The 20024-nt window shown below is 49.0% G+C and overlaps 1 long non-coding RNA gene across 1 annotated transcript; it reads right to left on the bottom strand.

Moving 5' to 3' along the window:
- Positions 1 to 1926: 1926 nt before the first annotated feature.
- LOC121080187 lies at positions 1927 to 19394 on the bottom strand. The gene is made up of 3 exons (XR_005825282.1): positions 19310 to 19394; positions 4425 to 4428; positions 1927 to 1936 (listed from the first exon to the last, which is right to left on the bottom strand). It is a non-coding gene; the product is annotated as an uncharacterized LOC121080187 (long non-coding RNA).
- Between the last annotated feature and the right edge of the window lie 630 nt (positions 19395 to 20024).

Here is a 20024-nt window from a genome sequence, read left to right as displayed (position 1 = left end):
TGGGGTTTTGCGTGTTTTGTTGTTTGTGGTTTTTTTTCCTTTTCTCCTGAAGTGATACATAAAAAAGGGAATATACTATTTCTGTGAACTGTTTTGCCTGGATGCAGAGTAAGCCGGACAGCTTAGAAAAATGCAGCAGCTCTAATTGGATGCTACAGACTAGTTTTTCTCTGCACTGATGGGCCATGTTTTTAAACATGAAGTCAACCAGCAGTATTGCACTTGTACTTCTTTCTAGTTGTCTGTGTTTCATTTTATCTCAATCCAAACCTGTCTTCTTTCAGACTAGAGCATATCCTGCTCATATAGGCTTTCATGCCAGATTTTAATGCCCTTGCATCTAGGTCTACTGCATACAAATAACTGAAGCATTTTCAAATGGACCTCAAGTTCCACAACTGCCTAAGCTGCTGACAAGTGAATCCTGACAGCTTTTTCTCCATCGTTGTGAATGCTGCAACAAGCCAAAATTGAGGTTTTGCATTTTCTCAGGGATATCCCAAACAGTAAAAGAGTTGTGGAGGAACTGTTATTTGATGGGAGAAAGATTGCCTCCCATATTTCTGCCCCTTGTGTTGGAAGGTCAGCTTTCCAACCCTGCAGACCTTAGCTGCTGTGATGGGTTTTCATAAGTATACTCGAAAGGAAAGTGACAAGAGCACAGTGAGACAGCTGTGAAGTGTAGTAGAAGTGAAAAGAAAATAGACGTTTATGAACTTTCCTGAACTAATTCCTTTTGCCAAACCACTCCAGACAGGAAGAAGCTGGCACAGTGGTAATCTGCATCTGCAGCTCCTGAGAGAAGGAAAATGCTGCTTTGGCAAATGGAGCAAGAAACCTAGAAAATTAAGGATTAATATGTCCATTTATAGAGAAGCAGTGAGAACACAGTAACATGAAATACAACCAAGGAGGATGCATTTAGAAGACAAAAGAGCCCTGGAAGGGAAGGTACTTAGCTTTGTTCAGAATGCAAACTATAACACGCAGTTCTTGGAACTGGTGAGTTGCGCAGCTGAATGTTAAAAGAAATTAGTTCATACCACAAGAAATACACAATCTGTGCCTTGAAAACCTGAAGGTACTTTTCTTTTCTGCCAGGAGGGGAGTGGAACACTGGATCTACTTGAAAGTAAGTAACCCTCCAGCTAATTTTATCTACCTGCTGCTAAACTTCAACAAAAATAGTTTTATTAATAAACTGAATTCCTTTCTGAAAACAGATAGATCTATACAAAATAAAAATGCCTTTATTCCTGCTTTCTCACTAATCTGTCGTTATGGAGTTGTTTCCTTTGGAACGGTGAAGGTGGATCTGCACTAGCACATGTGCAGTCCCTGACTCACTTCTAATAACGCTTGGTGACAGCCATAGTGACAGGTATAGAGCAAACGGCACCACATTCAGAAGACAATATGGTGCTGAAAATATCTGGACATGGTCTAACAACTAGTTCCTTTTGTCACCGCTGGAGCTGATGATCAGTAATTTGTAGGATTTGGGGGGGTTTAATCAGTGTTGTCAAACCTGGAATGAGGTGGAATTTAAAACTCTCTCTTATCCAGACCAAATATTATCCAGACTTGATATACCACTTGAGAGACTGACATCTTTTGCCTCTGTTATCTTCATACATAGCTGGTTCCATGTGCGGCAGTGAGTTACCTCACTGATTGCTTATTTCCTTTCCTCAGGTCAAAGCCCTCCTACAAACAGCTTTGAAACTCGTCATCCATTTCTGGTGTAAGTGCAACACAAGGTTTTCTTTAAATCTGACCAGAATACTTTTTTCTCTGTGTGGAAACTAGTTTTGGGGGTGAATTCCATTGTTTATATGGAAAGCTTGAGTTTTCTGAGGTGGTAGTGCCCAAAATATCATTTGAAGCCGGTAAGAGCTGCAGTTATCCAGTATCACTGAAAATCAGGTTTATGTTCCTCTAAAAATATACCCCTTGCCTATTCTATTTTACTGCAAAGACAACTGCTGTTGCTGTGGCGTTGCCAGATGGAGCTGTACATAGACTTGGGGCAAGTGGGAATGTTGAGGGGGGCGTTTGGGAGGGCAGGGAGTCCCTGCTGGTAGCAGCACTTGCCCTGCCAGGGGACAGAGCAGGCTTTGGGAGGGGGTGCTGGGGAGTCCCTTGTATCGCTTCTCTGCAGGAGCAGCTGGGGCAGGGTTACCTGGACGATGACCTTAATGAGAGGAGGTTTCTTGTGGGGCATGCATCCCCAGGAGAGGCTGCACTTGAGATCTGACCTTTGTTTTCCTTTCACGCCGGGTGTTTCTGGGCCTTGAAATGCTGCTGCGGGCTCAGATGGACAGTTAAGGCAAGGAGGGATTAGCTCCCAGGGACAGGGGTGTGTAGTAAGAGTTGGGCTCTCTCAAAACACAAACCAGCTTTGTGGGCCGAGACTAGCAGGACTAATGATGGGCATTTCTGGAGGGGTTTGCACCTTCAGAGCTCTTGGCAAATGTCAGCCAGTTTGCCTGCTGCCCTGCAACTGCTGCTCACTGGGAAGGAGAAATCCTGCTCTCCCACGTGAATGCTCCTCCCCAGCTGCTTTTCAGCTGACTTTGCCAGCAAGGCTAGAAGAAGGGCTGCCCTTCTGTGCAGGGACTGTGGGTAGCACAGAGATGCAGCCCAGCAAGCCTGACAGTGCGGAGGTGCTGGTCTGACCTCCCCAGGGCCCCCTCTCGAGTTCAGGGCAGGGAGGGACCAGTGCACCCACCGAGGCAGAAAAGCTTCTGAGCTGTGGAGAGGAGCAAAGCTGAGCCCAGGGCCCGAAGCTGCCGTTACAGACTCCAGTGTCCTGCCTGAAGGGAAGGCTGCTGTCTGAGCTGCTGCCTGTGCTCGGGCAGGGAGGGCTTGCAAAGCAGCGAAGCAGGGAGCTGCGCTCTGTCAGCAGCTGGAGCCTTTCAGAGTCGGCCTGCAAAGCTGCCACTGCCCTTGCTGATGCAGAAGTGTTCCTCGCGAGGTGGCTGCCTGGCCAGTCTCATTGCTGGGCTGGTTACCCAGACCTGCCCCTTGTGGAGATGCATCAGTTCTCCTTGCTGCCCAGCCGTTCCTTGTGAAGGCTCGGTGTAGCTAGCTTGGTTAATCCCAGATGTATCTTTCATGAGCTATCATTTGTAAAAGGAGTTCTCAGTGCTGGGGAGAGCAGCCAGGAAAGAAAAAGTTTCCAAAGAGGGCTGGAAATCTCTGTCTTCTAGTCCTAGGGAAATGAAACTGAAGCCATCTTCTGGTGTGCAGCCCAGCAAGTTCCTGTGAGCCTGTCGGGGAGAAATTAGCACCTAGTTAAAAAGGTGGGAGCGGCAGCCAGGGGGGAGGGTTACAAGAAGGCATCTGCCTTGAGGCTGTGCTAAAGGGAAACTGTAGGTACTTGTTTCTCAGCAGTTCAGCTGAGGGCTGCCTCTAGGAAGAAGGTCCTGGTGCCAGGGCATAATTGTCCTTGCCCTGTTCTTTTTTTTCTTTAGTGACAGAGGGTGCCGAGGGCTGAAGGTACTGGCTGGATGCTCAGTGCCCTTCCATTTCCCTCTGCAAGGGTTTTGGGTGGGTGAGAGAGGCAGGCAGCTGTGACCCGGCTGCAGATGTGCTGGGCACGTCAGCCCGCAGCAAACGTGGAGTCTGACACCTTGTGCCTCCTATGGGACAAGACCCTGCTGGTAAGCAGTTGCTGGAGAAAAGCTGGTGCATAATCAACTTCTACCTTAATTGTCCTGTGCAATATCATCTGCATCTGGGTTCTATCCGCAGAGCTGAGATGCTGTTTTCGCTGCCTTTCAGGGCTGCTACAGGTGCGTGTTTTCAAGATCTGTTGGTCTAGCCAGCATGCTGTAAGGGTGCGGGTAACAAGGTTTGTCAGTAATGCTTCTTGTGCCTATCTTTGACCAGACTAACTTGGTATCATTTTCTACTAAGAAAGCTTATTCTGTGTGCTGCTCAAAATACTGGGCTGCTCAGGCATTAGAGAGAGGAGGGAGAAGCCTCTCCATAGTATTCGCAGCACTGTTGAATGGGAGCTGATTGCTGGCCCTTGTGACTTTGTCTTTTCCCGAGGAAGTGTTGCTGGACTTGCCTGGTGGACTTGCCTGGTGGGTAGAAAAGCTGAGTCCCTGTGAGATCAAACAGCTTGCCTGGACCCTGGCAGAGCTGTAATTAGGTGAGTGCAAATTTGTCACCTTCAGTGTCATCCTTGGTCTGTCTTATGTGCTGCTTCTGGCATGGGGGGGGGGGGGGGGGGCGGGGCAGGGGGGGAATTATGTTTTTCTGTCTATAGGACAGAGGAAGGGGTGGTGGCTTGGTTAAGGCAGCTGGGAAGGTTTCTTCTTTGTGGCCTGGTTGCCCTGGGAGTCCACATGCTGCTTTGTAAGGGAAGGTTGCAAGGATGTCTTCCACCTTGAAAGGCAGGATGGTGGATACACATACCTTCTCTTACGCTCCTGGTTATAGAACGTCACCTGGGTGTGCTGAAGCTTCCTAGAACACTTGAATACCTGAACTGCAGGCTGTGAGATTCCTGCAGGCTGTGCTGGGGCCCCCAGCTTGTGTGCTGGGACCTTGCTCCTGCGTTGGCTGGTGCCTGGAGGCAGAGACGTGCTGGAAAGGCTTTGGGCATCGCGGCTGTTTCAGCCAGCACCCCACTCCTTGCTGCTTGCAGGAGCTGGAGGGTTCCCAGGCACGGCACAGTCCTTGTGTGTTGTATTTCCCGATTGCAGGTTAATTCCTTCCTGACCGAAGGAGCCCTTATTTACCAAAATTTCATCTGCTCCTGCTGTTTATTGCCCCCTGAAATCCTCCTCCTCTCCTGCTGTCCTTGCTGTCCTTCCAAGAGCAGCCAGTTGTGTTCCTGCTGCGGTGAGGAGAGGGATGGAGTCAGGATGGGGTCAGCGGTTGGCAGCTGAACAGCTTCTTTTTGCGTTTCCATCTGTTCTTTCTCTTCCCTTTTAATGAGATCAGGTGCCAGAGTGCACTGGGAAGACTTTCCAGTGTGAGAGGAAGGCACACAGGGCGTACTGGGGTCTTTGCTTTTGTCCTTGGCAGAGAGGCTGCTCGCATCCAGCCTGCACCATCTCGAGCTGCTCCTATAACGCACGTGGTGACGGGGAACACGCTCTGCAGTGAGCCTGACAGCTCCGGCTTGAGGGGGTCTGTCCTGCAACTCTGAGCCTCGATTGAAACTTGGAGCTGCTTGTGCTGATGGCTGCAGAGGTGCAAACCTGCCTGTTCCTGGACCCACTGGGGCGCCTGTCTCTTGATTGTGTTGTCCTTCTATTTTTTTGTGATGTGGCTACTGCCTTGTCTTCTAAAATGCCAGCTGTTTCAGATGATAGCAGTGGCTTGACAGGTGCATTTTTTCAGGCCCCCGGTGCTCCCTACACAGACCTGTCAGCTTTTCTGATCGCCCCCTGTAATGAGTGGCTCCACTCCTTTGTGTTTTGGAGGGGCTTCCCCTCTGCTTTTGGGGCCATATGTTTATTACAGAGCTGGTCTCTGAGTAGGAAGGCTCTTCTCGAGGAGGATCTGCAGGGGCTGCTTTTGCTGCTGGCTCTTTGATTCATGAGAGCTCTTGGGACGTGTGAAGGGTGGGAAGAGGTTCAAAGGAAGAACCCGGGGAGCTCATTTCAGCAGTTCAGCTTCAACAGTCTCTATGTGGAAAATGAAAACCTGCCCTTGTGCTGCCACTGCCAAAATGTGGTGTGCTGGGAGTCAGCACGGAGACCTTGATCCCCTAAAAGCTGTAGAGTCTGACAGCGCCTCCGTGGCAGAGACCAGAGGCTCTTTTAAGGGGTGCACTAGGTGCCCTGTTTAAAAATCAGAAAGCCCTGGCCCGGGTTCCAGCGCAGGGCAGCCTCTGCGTGGCTGCTCGTTAACAAAACTCTGTGTCTTTTTGGCAAAAGACTTTCCGCTACAAATGCAGTCAGATGTTTGTCTAAGCAAAAGGTAACCCAGCAGTCCCTTCCTGAGCAAACTGGCAATTCCTTTGGGATTTTGCTTGAGTTCAAAGTGTGCCTTTGTGGTTGTGTTGGGCCTGTGAAGGCAGCTGCCCAGAGCAGGTGAGGCCACATCCAGCTTTGCTGTTATTTCCTTGGTGCCTGCTTCAGGTTAACTTCCTTGCACAGCAGCGGTGGCGCCTGCCGAGTGCCCCAGCACCTCTCAGCGCAGCCCTGTGTGCGGCAGGGAGCTGCGCCAGCTGGCCCGGCAGCAGCCAGGAGATGGGCTTGTCCCTTCAGCGCTTCACAAGTGACAAATAAAAGAAGCTACTCCTTTCACAGCACCGCTTCTGAGCACCCGATGGTGCTTTGTAGCTGCTGTGATGGCACCAGGTGCTCCTGTGGGCTCAGGCTGAAACACGTGTCATGGGCTGGGATTGTCCCTCCCTGTGTCCCACTGTGTTGTCTGATTTTTCCCTCTCGCTTGCTTCAGATCACAGAAGCAGATGCTGGTGTTTGAAAGCGCCTTGCAGGAGAGGTTAGGATCGGCTGGGGCTGTGGATGACCAGCTTGCTGTGAAGCCGAGGAGAGCAGTCCTACTGCAAATGGAACTGCCAGGTGGTGCCAGGAGCTGCAGATGCCAACCCAGCTGTTGTGGACTGGGTTAAGGCTGTGTGGGCTTTTTCTTGGCCTGGAGAAGCTGGAGGAAGGACAGTCTGGCGTTTAACGTGGTCTCTGGAGCCGACCATGGGAGGATCTTGCTGGGCCGTGGGTGCTTGGGTATTGCCATGGTTTTAAATGCACGTGATGCCAAGCAGTAGAGAGCTGCCATGTGCTTAGGCTCTGAAGGAGGTCGGGTATGTCGGGTGGAGGAGAGGAGGGGCTGGTGGTCCCCCAGCCTGTGGTGCCCCGCAGTGTGGGGGCGGGATGGGAGATGCCCTGGCAGGACCCTGCTAGCTGAGGAGAAGAGCTGGGTGTGAGGGAGGAGGGACTTGCCCCTGCTCTGCATCTGTGACAGACCACTAAACCCTGCCTCTACAGCGTGGTGGTACTGCAGCATGGTTCTGTCCTCGGTGTCGTGGGGGCTTAGATGGCTCTTAGCTGCCAGAGGAAACAGGAGGCTGTTATAAATTGAGACCACAATTGATCATAATCCAATTAAAATTTTATTAATTATAGCAAGTAGAATATGAGCAAAGACAGCGCTGGACGGCAGGGGAGTCTGCGCTCCGCCAACTGCCGCCCTGAGCAGTTTAAACAGTCCTTTTTTTATACTCTTTACTTTCGTGTTTATGAAGTAGTGGAGGTGTTAACCCCTTACTCATATATCTTTATATGGGGTCGTCTGTCTTGTTTCTGTCTGGCGGTTATCTTCTCTTTTACAAGCAGCATCCTGGACATCTGGCGGTTATCTTATTTTTCACAAGAGGCATCCTGGAGATCTGGCGCCTAGTCTTTACATTATGCTTAACATAAATCTTAATAAACAATATCCTATTCCATAGTTTCTTACAATCCCCCCTTTTTTTTTTTTTTATCCTATTATTGTTTATTAGACACTACTTTCATTCTCGGCACTGCAAATAAACCTTTTTCCACAATCCCAACATTTATCATAACACTCACAAGGTAATACGTCACAATTACAATAGGCGTAGTTGGGTAATACATATAATAATAACATACAAAACCAAAACTTAAAAATAACACTTTTTCTTAACACGTTCTCCTTTTTTTTTTTTTTTTTTTTTTTAATGCGTCACTATCATGGCTAGACTATAGGGATTTCGCATGCGCGGTCTTTCCAGATTTTTCCAGCACATTCTGTGGGGCTTTAAAATCGCGCATGCGCATGTTCAAAGGTATACACGGACCATTCGCGTGATCAACAATGGCTACTGCGTGCCCAGATGAAGTCCCAAACCCATTTCCCGAGCTTACCACTCCGGTAAGTCTGTTAATGGTAACATTCATGGCACTATGGCCAAATGACAGGTCCCTGTTTTCAATGTAAGGTTTTCTTACCACCAGACCACCACGTCACCTGCCAGAGAAGAAGGGTCTAGAGTGGACATTTCGCCCTCTGAACATTCTGTAAGGTGAGTGTTCTCAAAACGTTTAACCTATATGGTTCATTAGAAAGAAGATCAAAATTTTATATATATATATATATATATTTATTTTTTTTTTTTCCTGTTGCTGTTTAGGCAGAGGGTGCGTTTTTCTGTTGTCTCACGTCAAGAACTTATGGCGGAGGTGAAAAAGTATAAAAGGCGTTTCCATATCGTCGTCTTTGCGTTCCTGGCGCTTGTTTTTATTGCTATTCTATTTTTTTTTTTACTCAGCTTACATTATTATCTGAATTGTTAAGAATTAATTGTTTCCAAATTCTTGTTGGCTATTAAAATGTTATTTTGTGTGTACATTTTGTCATGCTACTCGCATTTGTTTAACGCCATCGGGTGAAACCATAATAACAAATTGCATGTTAGTTATAACGTGTTGAATTAATCTTATAAAACATGGAACAGCACATGGCAAAAACAATAAGGTGGCTAATCCACATAACAAATAAAATAGGATTCGTTTTACCCAGGGGCTCCCGAGAAGCCAGGAAAACAAGTCAATATTCGTGTCTTTCCAAGTTCAGACGGGAACATGGGCTAACTTCCCTGTCTCTGATGTGATTTGTTTAACTCCCTCACCATTGTCATCAATTTTCAAACAACAATTGGAAACATTTACTTTACCACAAACACCTCTTTCTTCGGCTAGCAGGTAATCGAGAACCATCCTGTGTTGATAAGTTGCATTTCACGTCAAAAGCTTTAGCTGTTTGATTAGTAATAATTTCCAAGACAGCCTGTAGACGAATGATATGATTCAGATTGTAGATAGGTTCTTGAGCGCCGTTAATAAGTTCATTAGGATTCCAAGTTGCAGGTTTATAATACTGTATGATACGTTGGGGTGTCCATTCATTTAATAAATATTGGTACCCCCTCAATTCTTGGGAGTCTGGAAAAATCAACTTGCCACTGTTGCCCTGGCTAATTTTCAAACACATTTCACATCGCTGAGTCACCTGTTTTATTACAGTATACAAGTTCTGCCCTATCAATTTCTGATTTAGACTTTTATATAAATTATCAGCTCCCCAATGCATCTTATTATGTTCTATTACGACTGTGGTCCATATTAAATTGGATGGTACCACTATACGACCATCCCTCAAATAAGTCCACTTATTTATTTTATCATTCATGTCCTGAATGACCTTTAAGTTTTCTTTAGAATAATTTGGCTCCTGATCTGTACTTACAGTTTGGATTTTACCGTCTGGTATTAAGGATAATTCCTCCTTTCCTACCTCTTCTGCTACTTGTATGGCTTCATGGTCGGCCAGGCGGTTTCCAATTTCTAAATCAGTGCCTTAATGGGCCCTCTTATGTTCTTCCTTCCTGGACGACCCTCTTATAACAGAGGGGGCCATTCCTCACATCAAGGTCTGGCATGGCACATGTCCCCACCGCTCAACGCCTACTGGGTTGCAGCCAGCAGCAGAGCTCAAGATCTTTCTTGGTGGCAAACACAGAGGCCAACCCAGTCTTGCCCTTGATTGTGGTAGGAGGCACTTGACCAACCTTATTCCTTGTACTTTGTTGTCAATGCAGAGTTTCATCTGCACATCCCATAACAAGTCACAGTCATGGTAAAACACAGATTTACATTAGTAGAACTACTACAGAGTGTATTTTATTTTAGTTTTTATGCAATATTCCCCACAGCCTTGCTGACCAAGGGATATTGTTTTACCTGAACTAGGCAGGCCTCCCGTTTATCATTTCTACTGTAACAGGTAAAGCATTTTTTTTTCCTTACCTGGAATTTACTTTCAGATATACCTGGTTAAAGATTTCTTTTACTTCAGGGAGGTCCTCTCTTCCACTTTTCTGTTGAATTAAAGATAAGCTCAACATTTTAGTTAATTGATCATTTTTAACTTTTGGTTTCATTTCCCCTTCTTTAAACGTCTAGATGTTCTAATAAATCTCTTCCTAACAAAGATTTTGGTGAATTTGGCATTCTTATTTGTTTTCTTAGTTTGTACTTTAAAGGTTTCAGGTTATTTTCCTGGCGGCCAGCAGCTCCCACAACTGTAACAAATTCTTTTCACTGAAGTTTAACACCAAATAAGTTGGTTTTATATTCACCAACTTTTCTACATCACGATTACCTTAGTAAAAATCAACTCGAACCTTTATCCAGTCCTATTCACAACTGACTTTCAAACATCTAAATTTCCCCATCAGAGATTCACCTTTACTCTCCTCAGACCCGCTGCCTGCCCTAGAGGGGCCGTTACCGGTCCTGTTGTGCTGCAAATGCTGCAGCAATCGGGGTGACATTGTCAGGTCCTTCTGCTCAATCGTCAGCAACAGCAGCCCCCTCCTCCCCACCAGCAGGAGGGTTCGGGGCAGGAGATGCTCTTCCTGCTCTGCAGGTTACACAAGCCTGCCTCTGCAGCAGCACTTCTGTTTTAACTCTTTCTTACCCTGAATGCACATCTGCTACTTGTTGCTTTAAGTCTGTGTTATTACATATCAGCCTTCGCAGGCAAACAGCAAACACCCTGCCATGCATCCAGCGTGACTCAGCCGCACCTTCGAGGGGATACGGGGCTTTGTACAAACTCACCCCAATACTTTAACACTTTCACAGGGTCTAGATAGCAGCGGGAGGGGAGTGAGGGAGGTGGTAAGAGCTGGGGGGGAGGAGGGCGGTGGAGGTGTATACGGAGGGGGAGAGGTAGGGATCTCATCCTCACTTCTATTCTTCTTCTTTTTCCCCCCTTGTTTTCTTTTAACGGGAACACGAGGGCCCTAGTTTCAGACCCTACCCATAAGGAAGCATACTCACTTTCCTCCAGGCAAAAGGGGTCTTTTGAATTCACATATATATTCAAAGCCTGGCATATCCAGTCTTCAGATGCCCCGGAGACCGGTCAGTAGAGGTGGTCACCCCTAATTTGTTTCCCACCCCAAACTTCCATACAGTAGTGTATCAATCTTACTTTACTCTTACCCTGCCTAGAAGGGTACGCATCCCAAAATTTTATCGTTAGTCCTAGCGGACTCTCCGGTGGTATCTGTGGGAGCCTAATCTGGACCCCAGAACCACCCATGGGATCACAGGGCTTTGCTTTTTCCTCTGTCCCGTCTTCCGAGGCGCCTTCTTTCACTCACGCACTCGCTTCCCCTGGTTCGTGGCGCAGCCCTCGCGGGGTCTGGAAAGCTCACTACTGAGGGTCCGCACTCACTTCGCCCTCCCTGGGCGTCTCACACAAGCACGCTTCAGGATACCCAACCCCAACCGAACGGTTCACCGGCCTATACTCACGCGTCCTGCGTCTTCATTCGGGCTTCGTGCACAGAGATTACGGGGGTAACCGGTTTTATTTGCTCACTGTCACATTTGAGGTTCGTCGGTAAAGGATTTGGCGTAGAAGCACCCCGACAAGGGCCGCTTATCCAGCGGCGCGCCTCCCCTGCCACGGACCTCAGGCCAGATTGCCCTTATCCGAGTCACGGCACCAAAATTGTTAAGAGTTTACCTGTCCAATGAAATGCCAGAGACTGGCCAATTAGAAAATGTGATTTATTAAAGCAAGCGACAAGTAAGCAAAACAGCGCTGGGCGGCCGGGGGAGTCTCCTGCTCCACCAACGGCGCGCAAATTCAAGCAAGCTGAGCAGCTCTTTTTGTCTTCCCCGAGGTCGCTTCTGACACCCTCAGTAGCCCCTCTGCTGCTTCTGTTGTGGTGGTTTCTTGCCAGACAGGACGTTCCCATGTTTGGTGTAGCAAGATCACATTGTGGCCATGTCTCTTCTTGTTAAACAGGAAGTTCTTAAGACCACCACGACGGGTTCGTTCCTCTTGCTTGCCTTGGTCGATCAGCAAATTACCTTGAGTTACTTATTACAGTACCAGCCCAGGAGAGAGGGGAGGCTGCTGCAGCCCCCGCCCCGGCTGCGGCCAAGGAAGTGTGTTCCAGTGGGCACACGCGTGCCGAGCGGGCATGCCCACCGCACACACGTGTGCATGCAGTTCGGGTCAGCGCTCGGTTATGCGGTGTGCATACCCGCACAGGCAGGCAGAGGCAGCCCCCAGCCCCCGGTGCCTGTAAGCACGCTGCAGGGGGCTGCGCTTTTCCAGCCCCGGGTGGGCAGCGGGGCCCGGGGGGCAGCGATCTCCCTCGGGCTCTCGGCAGAGGAGCTCGGCAGCAGCCCGGGCTGCGAGAGGGGGGCGGCTCGGGGGGCGGGGGGCCACCCGGGGCCGGGGGGGACACCCCTCCCGGCCGGCGGGCGGTCCGGCAGGCGGTGCCGCGGGCTGGAGCGACCCCGCCCGCCCCTCCCTCGGGGACAGCCGGCGGCGGGAACCCGGTGGCCGCCCCCCCGCCCCCCCGCGCCGCGGTGCGCTCGCTGCGGGGTGCGCCGGCGGGGCCGCTGTGCCCGGGCCGCAGACCCCGCACGGCAGCCGGGGAGGGCTCCGCCGTCCCCCCCCCCGCCCTGCCCGGGGGCGGCTGCGGGAGCGGCGCGGGCGAGCCGGGGGGAGCTGCGGGTGACGGGCGCCCCCCGAGCGGTTGCGGAGGACGGGAACGGCCGCGGCAGAGGCCGCGAGTGCGGCGTGAAGGTGCCGGTCAGCCGGAGCCGCCTCCCGCGGGGGGCCCGGGCTCGCTGCCGGGTCTCCGCGCGGTCGGGGCTGTCGCTGCCGAGGTTCGAGACGTTTCCGCCGCCGCCCCTCGCCCCGGCACGCTCCTGCGACGGCGGCGCTGGCCGTGCCCGGCTCGGGGCAGGCGTTTGCCAGCCGGAGACCGGACCCCTTTTCCGGGAGAGGCCGGAGCGAGGCGGCGAGCGCCGGGGAGCGCGCAGGGAAGGGAGCGGGCAGCCCTCCGCAGGGGGCGAGCCCGGGGGCTGCGCTGCGGGCTCCGCACATCGCGGCTCCGCCTCAGCCGCAGGCAGCCCCCGCAGAGCCGCCCCCGGCCCCGCGCCGCGCCGCAGGCAGCCCCCGGCGCCCCGGGAGGCGCTGCGGACCGACGGCTTGCACATCGGTGGTCAGCAGAAGGCAGCTCTGCGCCTTAAGTGGCGACGTAGAGAAAAGATGTGTCTGCAGCGAAGCACAGGAGAGGGTCCGGAGGACAGAGCGTGTTGCAGGCGCTTGGCAGCACACGGCCTCGGGAGGGGGGAACAGACGCCATGGGTCAAGCTGGGGCATAAGGTAAGGTCAAGGAGAACCAGTTGGTTAATGGGACCAAACAGAAGTGACTTGAACTGTGCATGAACACTTGAGTGAAAGTTAAGACCGCTGTGCCTTTAAATGGGGACGAGCTCGTAAGACCCAGTGAGGATTAAGTGTGACTAAAGGTCATCGTAAACGGTTTTTTCCAGGTGTATAAAGTATTTTCCTGTCGCGACGAGCTGTGCTAGCTTTGTGGGTTTGCCCCCCAGCTCCCATCCCCGCAGAGACGCGTGCCTGGTCCCTCGGCCGTGCGGGTGCTCGATCCGTTGCACGGCGGGCGATGGGATCCGGCCGTTCGACGGCAGCATCAGGTCCCGAGGAGACGGTCGCTGCCAGCCCCGGCCGGGCTCGGCGCTCGGCGGGGCTGCGCGACGTCCCGGTGCGACATGTCCCTTCCCGGGGCTCGCCCCCCGTCTGGGTGCGAGGGGGGTGGCGGCGCGGCGGGGTGGCGGGGCCTGCCGGGATGGGGAGATGCGGCTCCAGGTGCTTTGCCCGCCGGCCCGGACGGTGCTTTCGCCTCTCGTTACGCGTTCGGGGAGGGCAGGAGGGTCGCCGTTACCGTCAGCGAGCCCGTGCTGCCGCCGCTGCCCGGCGTCGGGGCTGTGTGGCATCCCGGGGTGGCGGGGAGCGGAGCGATGCGCCTCGTCCTTGCAGGGTGCTGAGCTGCCCTTCCCCGGGGCCAGGGCTCGCTGCCGCTTCCAGCTGCACAGGATTTGGTCTCGCAGCCTCAGTGTGAGGGCTGGATTTTCGCGAAACGAGGAGGAGCTGCTGGCACCTTCTGTACTGACGGGCGGCTTGATTTCTTGCTGTGCTTTTCGTACATCTTTAATAGCCCGGTGGAGTACAAATTGTAAAGGAAACTTCATACGCAGAGTTTGAGAGTTTGAAGAGAGATTATTCACCCTCTAGCTGTCGTGAGGTTTCACCTCTCCTTCCTGGCAGGACTGATCTTCCAGTTAGAAGCGAAACAAGGTCAAACGGTTAAAAAAAAAGGCTTCCTTCTGTCAGGGCGAATCTAAATCAATCAAATTCCCAGGCACCAAAGTGTGTTGTGTAACAAATGGGAGTGCAAAGGTAAGCACGTAGCTTTGCGTGTGCGAGAGCGGTTGTGGGACTTCTCTGTAAGTTCTAACACCTTGCTCTTTGCGCTGTTCTGCAAATTTGCCTGGATTTTAAGTATGGACAGAAGAGGGAGAGAACGAACATATGCATTTGATTTGCTTAATAGAAAATATCTTGGCAGAAAACACATGCTTGTGCTGTGTATTCTGTTAGAGTTTGGCTTTTTAAAATACTCATGTGTTCTGTCTAATGAAAAGCTGGTAGTATCTCCCATTCACCTAAGAATATGTTCAAACATAGCTTGAGATACGCTGCTAATCACGTTAAGAAAAATGTATAGCTTAATATCAAACTAGCTAAAGTGCAGTCACTGGGGAATATCTCGGTGCTTGTAAACTTTAATTTAAAGAGTGCTGTGAGGCTGGATTACCCGATAACCAGTACAATTGAAACAGCAGTATACCCCTCTTTTTTGAAGGAAGACTGTAGGTCGTTTTGAACAGCATAGAATCATAGAATCATTTAGGTTGGAAAAGTCCTTTAAGATCATTGAGTCCCAGCCATTAACCTGACACTGCCAAGTCCATCACTAAACTGTGTCTTGAGCACCACATCTACACATCTTTGAAATGCCTCCAGGGATGGTGAGGCCACCCTGAAACTTCCCTGGGCAGCTGGTTCCAGTCCTTGACAACCCTTTCAGTGAAGAATTTTTTCCTAATGTCCAATCTAAACCTCCCCTGGGGCAACCTGAGGCCATTTCCTCTTGGTCCTATCCATTGTATCCTTGTTGGATCTGGTAGAAATGATCCCCAGATGGCAGTGTGTAAAGGATTAATTTAAATTCCAGATTCTGGTTGCCTGGCATTAGCAAAAATAAAGCTTTTGTGTTATTTCTCTTAACAGTTAAAAATTAGATGCAGAAAAATAAAGAGAAACACTAAGTACTGAATTTCCTCCCCCCCCCCCCCCCCCCCTCCATTTACATTTGGTAAGAGGGAACTAATTGCTCTCCTGTCTGCTGTGCATCCTGGTGCTGAGCTAATCTTTCTATGCCCTAGATTGGTTATTAGCCTTGCTTGCTTATTACTGAAAGATTTACTTTCTAGGACTCCTTTTAATTCCGTTTGCTGCTACACTGCCTTTTGTCTTAAATGTTATTTTTTGTAGTGTCCTTTGAAAGATTCTTGGCCTTTTCTAACCCGGGACAAATTTATAGTAGCCTGATCGAGTTTTCCTAATCATGAATGATCTTCCCAGCAGGATATGTTCTTTGTCTTCTTCCTAACGTGATTCAGGACACACTCTGTTTTAAAGTGCCCTTACCCTTGAACCATTGTGCTGGGATTTAGTGTATTGACCCAAACTCTAGTAGATTTTTCTTGAGGCTTTTCTGTGTCACTTTGCACAGCACTCGTAAGATACCTGCTGTCAAAGTGCTTGCACTTTAGTAATAACACCTTGGCATTGTTAAAGTAAGTATGTTTAAATTTTCCTTTGGCCGACTCATCTGTTTTAATTCCTTAAGTATTCAGATTTGTTCTGAGACTGACGCGCGGAAAGCAGACTCCACAATCTGTAAGATTGTAAATGTAGGTATGTTTATTCAGCGCTGGGCAGCACGGGGGGGGGGGGGGGGGGGGGGGGGGGGGGTTAGTCCTGCCAAAACCGTGTGCGCCTGACACGAAAACTTGCTCTGTTTTTATAAGGCATCTCATTACATATTCATAATGTGTTGTAATGCACCTATACATATGCATTACCTATCCCGCTTCGTATTAAAATTAGTTCTGCGAGCCATTTCCATATTTTTTTCTCGACTGAGTTTGCGCAGTGTCCCCTGGGTGGTGGTCGTCAGGGGTCCTGAGGATGAAGGCAGGCGAGTCTTGCTAGTTACCCCCACATCTGGCGCAGGCTCAGTAGCGTCCTGGTTTTTGTCCAAACCGCAGAACCGGCTTTGGCTTGTTCTTGCAAGGTTGTAATTGTTCTTTTGACTTATATGGTCATAAAGCTGGACTTATAAGGTCATAAGGCTCTTTACCTCCCGTATACCTTATCACAACACCCAAACAAACCATGTAAGATCTGGCAAACAGCTAAGCAGACTATTATAATCGTTAAAACTTTACCCTAAACGGCCAAGCAGACTATCATTACCCTAAACAGCTAAGCAGACTATCATAATAATCGTTAAACATTTACTCTGTCTCTTAACCCCTTCTCTCTCAGTCCCCCCTTTTCAAAGAAATTAGTAAATTCTTTACTCAGACTCGAAGTATGATTAGATTCTAATTTTTGTCGCAGTTGATTTCTCTTCCATTCACTATAGGAATTTCCAGTTCCCTTAAGCCACCAAAATCCACAACGGATAGCTATACCAATAATTAAAAGTAGAAAGACAATCACAATGATCATTACAAATAATTGTTTTAACCATGTTAGGTTGGGCACCAGGATGTCAATTTCTCCCATAATTCAGAAAAAGCCCCAAGAAGTGTTATCTGTGTCACTTTATTGTAGAATATTTACTTGTTCCTAATTTTCTTGGAGGGTCCTCTGTAATTCGCCCGCTTTGATCTGCATACATGCAACAATCTACATTGATCACAGTGCATACCCCCCCTTGGAAGGCTAATAGCAAATCTAAAGCCATACGATTCTGTGACACTATTTTTGATAAGTCAGTAACTTCCTTCTGAAGTGCCAGGAGAGGCATCAACTGTCCCTATTTTCCACTGTTTCTATTATAGCTGAGATGTTTATTATTGCCTTTATCCAACTCACTAACCCCCTAAAAAACGGAATGAACCATCGCGGCAAAACTGTGGAAACTCGTTGGTCTGTTTATGAGGGGGTTATTTACGATGTTCTGTTTTTTTCCTTATGGGGGGTCGTGTTGACCCGTCAATGATAGTAATATTGGGGGACCAGGACCTCCCAGAGTGCATGCTCCTCGGCCATCCTATGGGCAAGACTTTATGAGCCATTGTGCGCACAACCAATACCACACTGTCCCTCGTGGGGTCGGGAGACCGGTATAGTTCAATTTCAAAAATCCCAAATCTCTACCCTGTCATATTTAATGTATGACTTCGGTTACAATTTGGGTGTTCTCCCACGAACAGTCCTTTTCCCGAACTTACCAGGCAGTTATCCCCAGTGTGCTGGTCTCTTCGACAGTGATTTTTAATTCTCGTCCCACTTAACCCTGAGGGTCTGTGCTCCAGATGTATTTCCCCAAAAGGAGCCGTCTTGGCGGTTCGGTCAGGGGGAACTGCAGTGGGATGCCTATTACGGTATCTCATAACCAGGAATGTCTTGGCATTTGGGGTAAGATCCAACAATCTGTCTTATTAAAATTTTGGTGATGTTTTGAATCGCCTGAACATACCAGCTTCTCTCGCCAGGCCGCTGTGTCTATCACCTGGTGAAATTATCAGAATCATATTAAATTTAAACCCACATCCTATCTTTTTAGCTTGAGCTTTAACGTGCCCTTGAATTCTGATGTCCAAAGCTTTTGTGGCGACTTCTTTACACGGGTATGATGAATCCAGGGCATTCTGTTCTTTAATTTTGACTGCTGTGAAGGAGGTGAGGAGTACTTGGTATGGTCCTTCCCACTGTGTGGTTTCAAGGTTTTTTCTGCAAGAGACTTTACATAGACATAATCTCCAGGTTGATATCATGTACAGGCCCCTCCAGACCCCTTCCTCGGGTCCCAGTTGCATGTTTTCCAGTTTATTGAGCTGCTGCTCAATGCCACCATATAGGAAGTCAATAATTTCATCCCCAATTTGCATTGATGTCACCTTTTGTATTCCATAGGGTGTCCATACAGAATTTCAAAAGGGCTCAGTCCTTCCCTCGCCCTCGGTCTTGTCCGTATACACAAAAGGGGCTAAAGGGAGAGACTGAGGCCATGGCGAGTTTGCTTCTTGTCCCAACTTTTACAATTTGCTGTTTGATTAAGTGGTTCATTTTCTCACTTGGCCACTCGACTGAGGCGATATTGGGGTGTGAAGTTTGCCAATCTATACCTAAAAGGTGGCTGGTTTGTTGCACTATTTTTGAAACAAAGTGATGGTCCTCTGTTCAGAGGATATGGTTGCTGGAACCCCAAACGCGGTATTATTTCTTGTATTAGTATTTAGTTACCTCCCGAGCCTTGGCAGTTCTGGTTGGGAAATGCTTCTGGCCAACCCTGAAAAGGTATCAGTTAATACCAGCAAATATCGGTACCCCCCTTTTTCTTGAAGTTCTGTGAAATCAACCCTGCCATTGTTTGTCCAGGCCCTTTACCCTTTCCAATCTGGCCCATTTCTAAATTTGGGAGTATTCTTTGGATTAGTCTGGAGGGCAAAGGTCACACTGTTTGAGTCACCCTGGTCTCACTGTGGTATATAAGTTTCTAGGCTACAATATCTTTTATCAGATGTTTATACAGAGCCCTCCATTCCCCAATGTCTCTTCCTATGTTCTTCCCTATTAATTGGCCACAGTAAATATGAGGGGACAATTTAACTTTCCTGTGGGGTATAAGCCCATCCCTTTTTTATATGATCCTTCTAAGTCTGAAATAAGTTTCTGATCTTCCCTAGTGTATTTTGGTTTATCTTGTAGGGAAAGTATGCTATCGGGGATTAAAGCCCCTGCTACTTTATTTTTGTTTTGGCTACTTGTTTTGCCTCTCTGTCCGCCAGTTCATTCCCTTTTTCCAAATCTGAGCTCACTTTCTGGTGTGCCCTAATATGCATAATTGCCACTTTCTCAGGGAGGTTGGACAAGCTTCTAGTAACTTTCAGAATTTCTTCTTGCATATTTTGATATTCTTTCCTTGGGGAGTTCAATAAACGTCTTTCTTTTCAAATTGCTCCATGTGCGTGTACAACTCCAAAGGCATATTTTGTGTCTGTGTAAATGTTTACAGTTTTGCTCTGAGCCAACTCCAGGGCTCGAGTTAGGGCAATTATTTCTGCCTTTGTGCGGAGGTGTTCATGGGGCAAAGGGTCCTGACTCTATTACCTCTTGACTGGCTGGTGATGGCGTATCCTGCGTGTCGATTGCCATTCAGGACATAGCTGCTCCCGTCTGTGAACCAGGTTTTCTCTGTTTTCTATGGGGCTATCCTTTAAGTCTGGGCGACTTGCGTTATGTCGCTTCAATAGTTTCCAAGCAGTCATGATGCACTGGTTCTCCTGTGTTTCCGCTGAGAAAAGAAGGCTGGGTTGACAATGTTAGTAACCACGATTTTCCACTCATCCTGTTCCACTATTACAGCTTGATTATCGCAGGAATCTTTTGTGGAGATAGCCAGTGTCACCCTTTGGCTTCCAATACTGCCGACACTGCATGGGACACAAAAACAGTCATTTTCTGGCCAGGTGTGAATTTTCGGGCTTCCTGTAATATTTAGTATCACAGCCGCAACTGCCCTTAGGCATCCAGGGCAGCCCTTTGCAGTCGCGTCTAACTGTTTAGAGAGGTAGCCAACCTGCCCGACGATACGGACCTAGCTCCTGTGCCAATATTCCTAGGGGCAATGCCCTGTATTCTCGTGAGAAAAAAGGAGGAACGGCTTACCCACATCCGGGAGTCCTAAAGGCCGGGCTGACATCAGAGCCTTCTTTAGTTGGTTCAAAAGCTTGTTCAGCCTCTTTATTCCATTCGAGGTGTTTCTGCTCAGTCGCTGTCAGCGCATACAATGGTTTAACAAGCAGTCCATAATTGTA

Source organism: Falco naumanni, chromosome 21, assembly GCF_017639655.2.
Source record: "Falco naumanni isolate bFalNau1 chromosome 21, bFalNau1.pat, whole genome shotgun sequence".
In the NCBI taxonomy this organism is placed as follows: Eukaryota; Metazoa; Chordata; class Aves; order Falconiformes; family Falconidae; genus Falco; species Falco naumanni.
Note: the sequence above shows the minus strand (reverse complement) of the source record. Positions and strands in the feature narration are given on the sequence as shown.